The sequence below is a fragment of the Lipotes vexillifer genome, unplaced genomic scaffold (genome assembly GCF_000442215.2).
Source record: "Lipotes vexillifer unplaced genomic scaffold, Lipotes_vexillifer_v1.1 scaffold518, whole genome shotgun sequence".
In the NCBI taxonomy this organism is placed as follows: Eukaryota; Metazoa; Chordata; class Mammalia; order Artiodactyla; family Lipotidae; genus Lipotes; species Lipotes vexillifer.
This window is the reverse complement of record NW_006780945.1, coordinates 1,904,305-1,916,861: the sequence shown is the minus strand read 5'-3', so window position 1 is coordinate 1,916,861 and position 12,557 is coordinate 1,904,305.

Here is a 12,557-nt window from a genome sequence, read left to right as displayed (position 1 = left end):
AAAGCAAAAATATAGAAGAATCTTAGCAATATAATCTTAAGTCAAAAAAACTAAAATAAAAAATGTATTTTGAGAAATGCATATAGATGCAACAAAGCTATCTTTATAAAGGAAAGAAGGAAGTGATGCACACAGGAGTCAGGATGATCATAACCTCAGATGCAGGAGACAAAGGCATGGGTGGGATGGGTAGAGGGAATATGACTAAACATAGGTGATTGTCAAGGCCCTAGCTTTTGGTTTGGGTTTACAGATTCTTATTGCATTATAATGAAAGAAGGAGGAAAGAAAGAAGGAAGGAAGGAAGGAAGGAAGGGAGGGAGGGAGGGAGGGAGGAAGGAAGGAAGTGAGGGAGGGAGGGAAGGAGGGAAGGAATCATTCATGGATGAATGATGAATGTGCTAGAATTCAATTATTTTGATTATCCCAATTCTGTGCACCCTGAAGTTCAATTGAAAGAAAAAATAGGTTAATAGATGAATAAATAGCTCGAGATCCTTGCATTATCAGCTCTTGGAAGGAGGGATTGAATTCTCCTCTTCCCAGTTTTGACGTTCAGTTGTGTGCCTTGAGGAGAAAATCACAAAGGAGAGGGAGCATGTAGGAGCCCAGAGTACCTTCTGCCTCTTCTGAAAAATACCTGAAACTGAATCTACTGATCCCTGCAAGCAGGTGGCAAGCTGCATAAGAGGGCCTGCTGGCATAGCATGGCCAGCTGGTGTGTGATTTCAGCAAAGAAAGACCCTCAAAAAAATATGATGCCTCCTACACAGAGATGTACAACACACACCTGCTGCTAACTATGGATAAAATCTTTTGTTAATTCTCACAGCCAAGGCTGAAGCCCAAAGAACAAATCCCTTCCCAAAAGGTGATATGTGCACTGAAAAGCATATTAAGATGTAAATGACAGGTACCTTCACTTCCTAAAAGTATATTTCTTACGTGCAAAGGGGCCTAAGTTCCACAAGCAGGAAGGGACGGAGCAGAAAGTGTAGCCGAGTGAAGCGCAGGTAAATTTCACCCACTTCGTCGTCTAGTCTGAACTTGCCTGACTATTGGGCAAACGCAGCCCATCTCCCCCGATCTCCCCCGGGGCATCTGACCTTACAGTGCTCCAACAGCACAGCTGCCAGCTTCTGTGAGCCCGCTGGCGACAAATGTCCACAAGGAGGAGACAGTAAGTTACAAAGGACTTTGAGCTCAGTAGGGAGCCTGCCTGGATGCTCCGTGGGTCCAGCGGTCTGTGCAGCTGGCCTGTGCACGAGACAGGACAGCACCCCAGTACTGATGACCCGTACAAGGACCACCGGTTTGTGGGTCCCAGCCCATGGGGGTTACCACACTTGCGCAGATTCCAGTTAAGAAAGGCACTGGGACACTGCTCACAACTTTGTGGCAATCCCCCGCATGTGTCAGGAATGGGGGTGCTGGAGCAGATGCCTCAAGACCACGAGCACATCTGTGCAACTAGAGAGGCAGAGACCCCCTTAGCTTTTCCTCCCCCGACCCTGACTGAGTGGCAGGAAAGGCTGGAGCTTAGATAAAGTAGTGTATGTCACAGAGTGTTCCCAGTGATGGAGCTTAAAGCACTGAGTAAATCTCCACAGTCCCTTCTGTAGAAAAAGAAAAGCACAATTCTTTTTTTCCTTTTTGTAAATTTTATTTATTTATTTATTTATTTTTGGCTGTGCTGGGTCTTCGTTGCTACGCGCGGGCTTTCTCTAGTTGTGGAGAACGGAGGCTACTCTTCATTGCGGTGCACGGGCTTCTCATTGCAGTGGCTTCTCTTGTTGTGGAGCATGGGCTCCAGGTGCGTGGGCTTCAGTAGTTGTGGCACATGGGCTTCAGTAGTTATGGCTCGCGGGCTCAGTAGTTGTGGCTCGTGGGCCCTAGAGTGCAGGCTCAATACTTGTGGCGCACGGGCTTAGTTGCTCTGCGGCATGTGGGATCTTCCTGGACCAGGGCTCGAACCCGTGTCCCCTGCACTGGCAGGCGGATTCGTAACCACTGCGCCACCAGGGAAGTCCCCACAATTCTTGACTGATGATTCTATGCAAATGAGGCAGTTGCAGGATGTGAAATGCATATCAGCCCGCGGCCACACTGCAGGGACCAAATCTCAGTTCTGTCTGCTCTCTGCGTGATCTCAGTGATTAATTTAATGTCCCTGAACTGAGCTCACTTCCACCATCCATAAAACTGAAAGAAGAGTAGCCTCCTCCAGAGGATTATTGGGTTAGATTAAACTAGATACCTGAAAAATACCTGAAAAAGAGTCTGGCAGATGGTGATCATAATACAGGTTCATTCATTATTCACCCTTGCATCTCCCAGAAAGCAGCCAATAAAGAAGCCAAGGCAGCATAAATCTGGTACCATGGTTAAGTTACCCCAGTGGCCTTAAAGTGAATTTCCCTCATTGGAGGCTCTTGTCAATGGTCAAAAATGTGACTCCCGGGCTTCCCTGGTGGCGCAGTGGTTGAGAGTCCGCCTGCCGATGCAGGGGACACGGGTTCGTGCCCCGGTCCGGGAAGATCCCACATGCCGTGGAGCGGCTGGGCCCGTGAGCCATGGCCGCTGAGCCTGCGCGTCCAGAGCCTGTGCTCCGCGGCTGGAGAGGCCACAGCAGAGAAAGGCCCCCGGACTGCAAAAAAAAAAAAAAAAAAAAAAAATAGATCTAGCGATGGACCTTCCTGCTAGTCCAGTTTGTGAAACTCGGTGCTCCCGATGCAGGGGTTCCGGGTTTGATCCCTTGCCTAGGAGTATGATCCCATGTGTATCCAGCAACTGGGAGTTCACATGTTACAAATAAGGAGCTCTCCTGCCGCGACTCAGGAGCCCACCTGCCGCAATCAAGACCCGGTGTAACCAAATAAATAATTTTTTTTTTTAAAAAGGTATACAATTAGGTAAATTAATGTGAAATTTCAGAAAACCATGGATCAAGACAAGATCCTAAAAGCTGCCAAAGAAAAACAAAAACAGCTCATTTCCAAAGCTGAGGAGTTAGTCTGGCAACAGACTTTCTGTTGGCAACACTTCCAATTAGCAATGCTAACTTCGGTTAGTGTACGTGAAAACACTGCAGTAATGTCTTCAAACTTGGGGGAAATAGTCTTCAACTGGAATTCCAAATTCAGCTGAAATTGAGTAAGGAGAACAAACACATTTTCAGATCCATGTGTCAAGACCCAGGAAGTTCACTTCCCATACTCCCTTTCTTAAGAAGTTATTTGAGTACATTCTCAAGTAACTTCCTCAAATACTTATTCACAAGAAGTAAATCAAGAAAAGTAAGCCAAGTTCATGAGGGGGTAAACAAAGAAAGAGGAGGAAGGTGTGAATCACGGGGAATACGGAATCCACGTGGGAATAAAACTGAAAGAAAACACCCAAGTGACAGCTAGGCAGCAGGCCCAGAAAGCAGCCAGCTCAGACTGGAGCAGGAAAATAAAGTCCTAGAGTGGAGAGGTTATGAGAGAGCATAGAAGTGAACTTGGAAAACGAGCCTTGAGCATGTGATGAAGGTCCAGAATTCAATTTTTTTTTTTTTTTTTTTGGCGGTACGCGGGCCTCTCACTGCTGTGGCCTCTCCCGTTGTGGAGCACAGGCTCCGGACGCACAGGCTCAGCGGCCATGGCTCACGGGCCCAGTCGCTCTGCGGCATGTGGGATCTTCCCAGACTGGGGCACGAACCCGCGTCCCCTGCATCGGCAGGCGGACTCTCAACCACTGAGCCACCAGGGAAGACCCAGAATTCAATTTTTAAAAGCAGTTAAACACTCAAGGAAAAGGAAATAAATATAAGAAAGTCATTATCTAAATACAAAGAAACCAGTCCATATCAGACCCGGAAGTCACTGAGATTCAAAAAAGGAATGGAATGAATACCGCATAAAAAGAAAAGCAAACAAGACGGAAAATCTGGGAGATATAATAAGAAAAAGGAATGTATCTCTTATTCCAGCAAGCATGAAGAAAGGCAACATCAGAGAAAAGACAACAAATATACAAAAAAAACCCAAGTACGTATTAAAACAATGCATGATTTTGAGCAATGGGGGTAGTATAAGAATAATCTTTTTTGAGCTTGATGATATAAGCCTTTGAAAATGAAATGAAAACATAATCATAATGTACTATCTGCTTCTCCGAGTAAACTGTATTTGCCTACCTATAGCAGTTTAAATACCAGCGTTTGGAAAAGGATTCAAATTTTAGAATAAGTCTATAAAGAATCACAAAAGATTGTAGTATAGTTACATATTATATTACTATGATTACATAAAATACATTCTTTCTATCAGTTGAGAAACTTTAAAAGCAAAAGTACACCTGACAGGGACTTCCCTGGTGGAGCAGGGGTTAAGAACCCACCTGCCAGTGCAGGGGACATAGGTTTGAGCCCTGGTCCAGGAAGATCCCACATGCCATGGAGCAACTAAGCCCATGCGCCGCAACTACTGAACCTGAGCTCTAGAGCCCGTGAGCCACAATTACTGAGCCCGCGTGCCACAACTACGGAAGCCCACGGGCCTAGAGCCCGTGCTCCGCAACAAGAGAAGCCGCCGCAATGAGAAGACCACGCACCGCAACAAAGAGCAGTCCCTGCTGGCCACAGTAAGAGAAAGCCTGCACGCAGCAATGAAGACCCAATGCAGCCATAAGTTAATTAATTATATATTTTTAAGTACACCTGACAAGATCTCAGTAGCAACGAACATATCAAGCACCCAGATCTTGTTCCTAATATTTTCTCCAACAAAAGGAACCAGGGGTTCTTAGAGAAATGACTGATTCTAAGTCTGGGGTAGAAATGTATAAGATAACCCTAATTAACAGATACACACTACTGTATATAAAATAGATAAACAACAAGGTCCTACTGTATAGCATGGGACTATATTCAATATCTTGCAATAACGTGTATGGAAAAGTATATATAATCACTTTGCTGCACACCTGGGACTAATACAACATTGTAAATCAGCTATACTGCAATAAAAAAAAGAGGGAAAAAGAAATATACAAGATAACCCTAGAGCTAGGACCCTGGAATCCTAGGAATCTTAGTTCCAGAAAGAAGTATTCCAAACAAAAAAGAAGGATGTTAAAGAGGAGATAGGGCTTCCCTGGTGGCGGAGTGGCTGGGAGTCCGCCTGCCGATGCAGGGGACGCGGGTTCGCGCCCCGGTCCAGGAAGATCCCACATGCCGCGGAGCGGCTGGGCCCATGAGCCATGGCCGCTGAGCCTGCGCGGCCGGAGCCTGTGCTCTGCAACGGGAGAGGCCACAACAGGGAGAGGGCCGCCTACCGCAAAAAAAAAAAAAAAAAAAAAAAAGGACATACAAACAAAGTATGGACTTTAGTTAATGATAATACGTCAATATTGGTTCATAACTGTGACAGATGTGCACAGGTTACTAGTAGGGGAAACTGGGTACGGAGTATATAAGAACTTTCTATACTATTTGTGTAACTCTTCTATAAGACCATAAAATAATTCTAAAAGGCTATTTTTTAAAGTATATCTGAGAGAGGTTGGGAAATGTAAGGGGAAGAGAAGTGAAAGGAAGGATGGGGGTGCTAATTATTCATCTTACATCTTGGGGACTAAAAAGATACAATCTACGATTAATGAAGCAAGAAATGGAGGTTTCAGTCTGTTACACGAAATGGCAGAGTTAACTAGTGAAAGAATGGAAGACAGTGGCATAACTATACCAAGAAGGATGAGTGGGGAAATATAGGCGTACAAGTCAACAGCAAGTGTCTGTAGTTGATAAACATAAAATTGACATCGTAGGAACTAAAACTGAGAAAGAGCCAGAAAGGGTTTGCCTTAAAGGAGAGAGATTGGTAGTGGAGAGAAGAGCCTTTTCTCACCATGTTATTTTCCTTTTTATTTTTTTTCTTTAATATACCATTCTGGTTTTGACTATAGGCATTTATTGCTTTGTTTTGTGCTTTTTGGGTTTTTTGGCCACGCCACATGGCATGTGGGATCTTAGTTCCCTGACCAGGGTTCGAACCCGCCCTCCCTGCATTGGAAGCATGGCGTCTAAACCACTGGAAGTCCCTATTGCTTTGTTTAAAACTTTCAAAATGAAGTGAAAAAAATAAAATTCTTTAATGTCGTTAGTTCAGTCATGACAGATATGGAAAGGGAATCCACCAAAAGTGATTGTCTTTCCCAGACAAAGGACTGAAAACTTCCTATTAAAATGTAAATGAGTGCTTGTAAGAATCCCATCTAACAGGGAGTTGTTAATAGAGATAAATTTCTCAGGGTGGACATAACCTGCCATTAATATAAAAATGTGGATTGCAAACCACAGAAGCAAAGTCAACTGAACCCACGTAACCCAACACCGCTGATCACTGGAGTTGTGCAGAGATAAAGAAGGGAAACTGAGCACAGAAAATTCAAATACTCACTGACCCTGAAATCAGGAGCTGAAAGAAAAGACTCTGAGAACCACATGCCCTAGTAGAATTCTAACCCCATTTCCCAACAGAGGGAGCTGGACCAAGAGGCAGACCCCAGAACGGGGAATAAGCAGTTTGCAACAAAGCTGGATTTGCAGTGTAGTTGCCTCTCTGCCTCTTCAAGGAAACATGGCGTCAGAGAGTCCATGTGCAAATAAATTACCTCCTCAGCACATGGAGACAATTGTCGACAAAAAACTGCATCAAAAAAATGTTTTTTTAATTTTTTTTTTTGGCTGCGTTGGGTCTTCCTTGCTGCACACGGACTTAGTTGATCTAAGAAAGGAACAGATAATTTTATTCAAGACAATCTAAGGATTATAACCTGGGAGACAGTCTTTCAGAAAGCTCTGAGGACTATTATATATGTTTCTGAGACAAAGGGTTAGACATCAGAGGAAGTATTGATAGTTTACACAATCCAGATCTGCACATACAAAGCGAGTAATGGGTCATCGTGACCACTTACAAGATTAAGAAGGAATGTTACCGTCTAAGGAGGTCTGGGTAATGCAGATGCACGATACACACTAAAAGACAGGGAGGAGACCCAAACAGGCAGAGAAATATGTTAGATTCGAATTTTTCTTGTCTTGCCATAAAATATGAATTTTATTTCATTGCAGTGTAAGAAAATGTCACTTTAAAAATCTCCATAAAATGAATCACTATCCTGAGATAGGTCTGCTAATGTGTAGGCAGATACGGTTGGGGGTCCCCAGAGGAAGAGAACCAGACGTAGCTTTCTTGACATAAAAAAGGCATCTTAGGCCTAAGCCATTTTGTGACCTAAGCCTGACCACAAGGCTCACCCTTGCAGAAGAGGTCTCAGTAGTTAATGATTTTAAGAGGAATAAAGAATGTAACAACAAACAGCTATTACCAGCCCAGAGAGATAACTTAACCATAACGGAGGCAATATATCAGTTACAAACACTCCCAGTTCTGTTTTGAAGGTAAAGAAAAAACTTTTAGCCTAAAGCACGTTCTTGAGCTGTTTTGCAAGATTCAAACCCCCTTAAGCAGTCAACCACCAGACGAACTGGAACCTAAGGAATGTTGATGCTAACCTTTGCTGACCATCATGACTTCAATCAACTACAGCCTGGACTCTGTCGACCCAGTTCTATGCTGAATTCTCTGCTCAAGCCCCTTCATGAACATGCATGCACTCTTAGCTTAAAATTTTCCCAATTTTGCTGTTCGGAGAGACACTGCTTTGGGAAAGATCCCCAGTGTTCTCTTTAGTTGCTGCAAGTAATAAATCCTTCCTTCTCCCACATTTTGGCTTGGTTGTGTCTTTTTTTAGACACCCCCTCAAGAGGCAAACCCAGTTTTTAAGTAACAAATGTACTCTCCAATGACACTTGAGCAGTTCCAAATATTAAAAACATACCAATCCAAAATGTAATTACTGTGAGAATAAGGTGTCTTTGAAAATTATTATGTTGATTTAAAATGTTACAAAAAGGTCCAAAAGGCATGAAGCCCAGAAAAAGAGATTGGAAATCAAACTGCTGTTTGTTTGTTTGTTTGGCTGGTTGATTTCTGTATTTATTTTGTTTTGTTTTTTGGTATTTTTCCCAGGAAAGATGATACTCTAATTCTAAATGAAGGACTCGTGGTTTTAACTCTGATAGGTAAGAGTTGGAAGTCATCACTCCCATCCTTACAGGAAAAAGCAGGACAAACTAAAAATCAACTGCTTTTCTGGGACCCATCAGAGAACTGAGTCTGCAGGGAAACCTGCTACCCTGAAATCTGGAGAGACAGATGAATCCAGAAAGTCACGGCCGAGATCTGCTTTCTTGGAGCAGAAGACACTGGAGCCATGAACTGATAGGAACTCTTACATGGTAATGTTAGGGGAACCACTGACTGAAACCGCCCACCCTGGTCAGGCACCACAGTAACCACCTGCAGATGCAACAGGAGGTCCTGGTAAGGAACTCAGAACTAAGAAGCCACGACCAACCGGAAGAATTCAGGAAAGGTCAAAAGGAGAGAGGAGATATCAGTCCTACCAACCTCCCAGAATCCTTCTCGCTGGAATCCATCTCAGCTGAGTGAGGCACGCATCATCAGGAAGGACCCTGAGTCAGAGTGATTGGCCAGAGACAACCCAGAAACTAACCCCATTACCACTGGGCTTCCCTGGTGGCACAGTGTTTGAGAGTCCACCTGCCGATGCAGGGGACACGGGTTCGTGCCCCGGTCCGGGAAGATCCTACATGCCGCGGAGCGGCTGGGTCCGTAAGCCATGGCCGCTGAGCCTGTGCGTCAGGAGCCCGTGCTCCGCAACGGGAGAGGCCACAACAGTGAGAGGCCCGCGTATTTGTTCTCTTATTCTCTAGAGCATTCAGTCGATCTGAAACTAAAATACAGTTGACCCGGGCTTCCCTGGTGGTGCAGTGGTTAAGCCCCCCCCTGCCAATGCAGGGAGCACGGGTTCGAGTCCTGGTCCGGGAAGTTCCCACAAGCCGAGGAGCAGCGAGGTCCATGAGCCACAGCTACTGGGCCTGCTGAGCTCTAGAGCCCGCAAGCCACAACTACGGAAACCCGCGTGCCTAGAGCCCATGCTCCGCAACGAGAGAAGCCACCACAGTGAGAGGCCCGCGCACCCCAGCAAAGAGTGGCCCCTGCTCGCCACAACTGGAGAGAGCCTGCGCGCAGCAATGAAGGCCCACTGCAGCCAAAAATAAATTAATTTAATTAATTAATTAAAGAAAAAAGTAAAGGGATGGAGAAAGTTATACCACGTTAGCACTGATCAAAGGAAAGCTGGAGTAGCTATATTAATTTCAAACAAAGAAGATTTCAGAACAAAGAAAACTGTCGGTAATAAAGGAAGACACTTCAAAATGATAAAGCAGTCGGTTCTCCAAGAAATGTGTATGCACCTAAAAACAGAGTGTCAAAATACTTGAGGCCAAAACTGATAGAACTGAAAGGAGAAAAAGAAGAACCCACAATTATAGTAGGAGGTTTCAAAACCTTCTGTCAGTAACTGATAGATCTAGCATGCAGAAAATCAATAAGGATAGAGTTGACTTGAAAAGCACTATCAATCAACTTGATCTGATTGATATATTTTTTAAACATCTTTATAGGAGTATAATTGCTTTACAATGGTGTGTTAGTTTCTGCTGTATAACAAAGTGAATCAGCTATACATATACATATATCCCCATATCCCCTCCCTCTTGCTTCTCCCTCCCACCCTCCCTATCCCACCCCTCTAGGTGGTCACAAAGCGCCAAGCTGATCTCCCTGTGCTATGCGGCTGCTTCCCACTAGCTATCTGTTTTACATTTGGTAGTGTATATATGACCATGCCACTCTCTCACTTCATCCCAGCTTACCCTTCCCCCTCCCCGTGTCCTCAAGTCCGATCTGATTGATATTTATAGAATACTCCATCCAACAACAAAATACATATTCTTCTCAAGATCACCTGGAATGTTCAGCAAGATAGATCATAAAACACACCTTAACAACTTTAAAAGAAATCATAAAGTTTGAAATTCTAAATTAATAGTATTAGTTATTTGAGCATAAATAGCCCTAGAATAAAGAAAATCAATTTATCATCCTATCACATTTTAATGGACACAGTCCCTAAAGAATATCTATTTTTCTTTACTTATATTGTTTGCTCAACAATACACTTTCTGATATCCTCTGCCTGGCTAATACCTACTTATGCTTAATCCAAACTTAAAGATTTAAAACTTTAATATGGTACAATAAAAGCATAAACAAAGTTAATCATTAGAAAACAATTCACAGAAAATAATGAAATATTTATGACATAAAAGATTAATGTCCTTAATATATAAAGAGATTTTAAAATCAATATAAAAAGATGAGCACATTTATTCTTGACTCTTAATGCATTCTCTACACAATAGCCAGAGTAGTATCTTTAAAACTCAAATCTGGCCATGTCACTTCCCTATTTAAAGTCCTTCCATGGTTTGAATTGCTTAGAATAAAGTCCAAAGCCTGGCCCACATATCTGGTCCTTACCTCTCTAGACTTGTTTCCCATCATTTTTCTCCCTTCCCTTTCTGGACTCCAGCCAGACTGGCTTTTTTTTTTTCAGCTCCTGACCACCGTGAAACTTTTTCACATGCTGATCAATGTGCCTAGAGACACACCACCACTTCCTTCACCTGACAGAGGCCCACTCTTCCTCTAGATCTCAGCTTACACCTCATTTCTCAGGGACGTCTTCCATCATCAACTCCAGATCAGTTCAGATCGTCCATTATGTGCTCTTCATAAGCCTTGAGCAAACAGATGAAATCATGTTTATGAACCTTCAGCGCTCAGAACCAGACCCCAAGAAGTGGTGACCCTTCCCAGGAATGTAAAGTTCAGGGCTAAGTAGCTGTTGGCTTCTGGAACCTTCTTAACTACAGTAGTCATGGATGGTGAGGAAGCTCAGGGAAAAGTTATGATGAGAGTTTCCTTTAAGCTGTTGACCCTTAAATTTTTTTTTGAATAGACAACTTTGAAAACATAACGAAATCTATGAGACTTCTCTCCATAAAAATCCACATAAGCAAAACTTTTCATAACATTGTTCCATAAAACAATGTTTCACAGTTCACCTAAAGTCCATCTGTTCACCTCAGGTTAAGAGCCCAACCATAGGACTACTGAGAATCTCATACATACAAGCACAGTTTCCCTGGCTTTGTTCATTTAATTAATACTTATTAAGTATCTATAGTATAGAGATTCCAGTAATACTAACACCTGGTAAGTGAAAGTTGTTTTACAGTTTAAAAAGAAAGTAAGATGTTCACATAATTATCTCATTTACTCCTCACAAAAACCCAATGAGGTAGGCACACATAGCTCTACCTACTTTACAGATGAGAAAATGTTAGCAATCCCAGAGAACCTAAATGATTTGGTTAAAGCTACCCAGCCAGAAAAGGAATTGAAGCCCAGAAGTAAAATGCACCCTTTTAAACTTAGGCCTGGCCCTTTCCCTCCGTATTAATATTGACTCTAGAGGCCAGTGGTGATAGGACTTGTGTCTAATGAGGTAGCTGCCTGCTGAATGCCAAGGTCATCATATTAGGATAACCTCTGAGACCACAGTCTCAGTTCCCAGTTCCCATGGTGGTCATCTTCATGCTCACCTTTCCCGGTGATAACACAACTCTGCAAATTGGTGGTCCCAGCAGCAGGACTCTCCTGGTGTTTAGGGGAGGTAGACAGAGCTCCCATCCCCTTGCCCAGAGAGCACAATGGCTAACATTTTTTGAGTTCCTAATATACGTCAGGCACCGTACTAGGCTCTTTACATAAATAAACTCATTAAATCCTCAGAACAACACCATGGTGTAGGTACGATTATTATTTCCATTTTGTGGACATTTAGGGGAGGTTAAGTAACTTGCCCAAGGTTACACAACTTATAATTTTCAGAGTCATGATTTGAACTCTGGATCCTGTGCTCTTAACCAAACAACCCTTCTGCCTTTTCCAAGATAATTGTTCTTAACTTTGGGGGGACATATGCATCCTAGAGAGTGTAATTTAAGCTCCGGACCCTCCCTCTAGGAAAATGCAGTTAAGCAAGATTTTGAAAAATATTTCAGAAACGTCAGGGACCCCTCTGGGCCATCATCTGTCGACCTCATACATACTGGAGGGAACTGTCCAGAGATCAAAAGAGAAGTGGCTCCAGCGCCGCAGGGATTTGCCTCTGCAGCCGCGGGAGCGGCGTGGTGTGACGGGCATGCTCGGTCACTAAGAATCGGGAACGGTGAGCTCCCAGGACCTCAATACCCTGAGAACGCAGCTGGGTCGCTGAGGCTCCGGAATCCGGTAGCTGAATGAGATACGCACGGGCCACCGGCTAGATTGAAATCTTGCGTCCCTCCCAGCATCCTGGAGTCACGAGACAGGGGACTAGGACAGATCTCTGGTCCCAGGCGCGCAGGGACTGTATCGCTGTTCCTGGTGCTGAAACGCCGCGGTTGCGGAGGGCAGCAGCCGCCTGCTCTCAGGGTACCGCGCCGCAGCGGCTGCGGGAGCTGTCCAGTG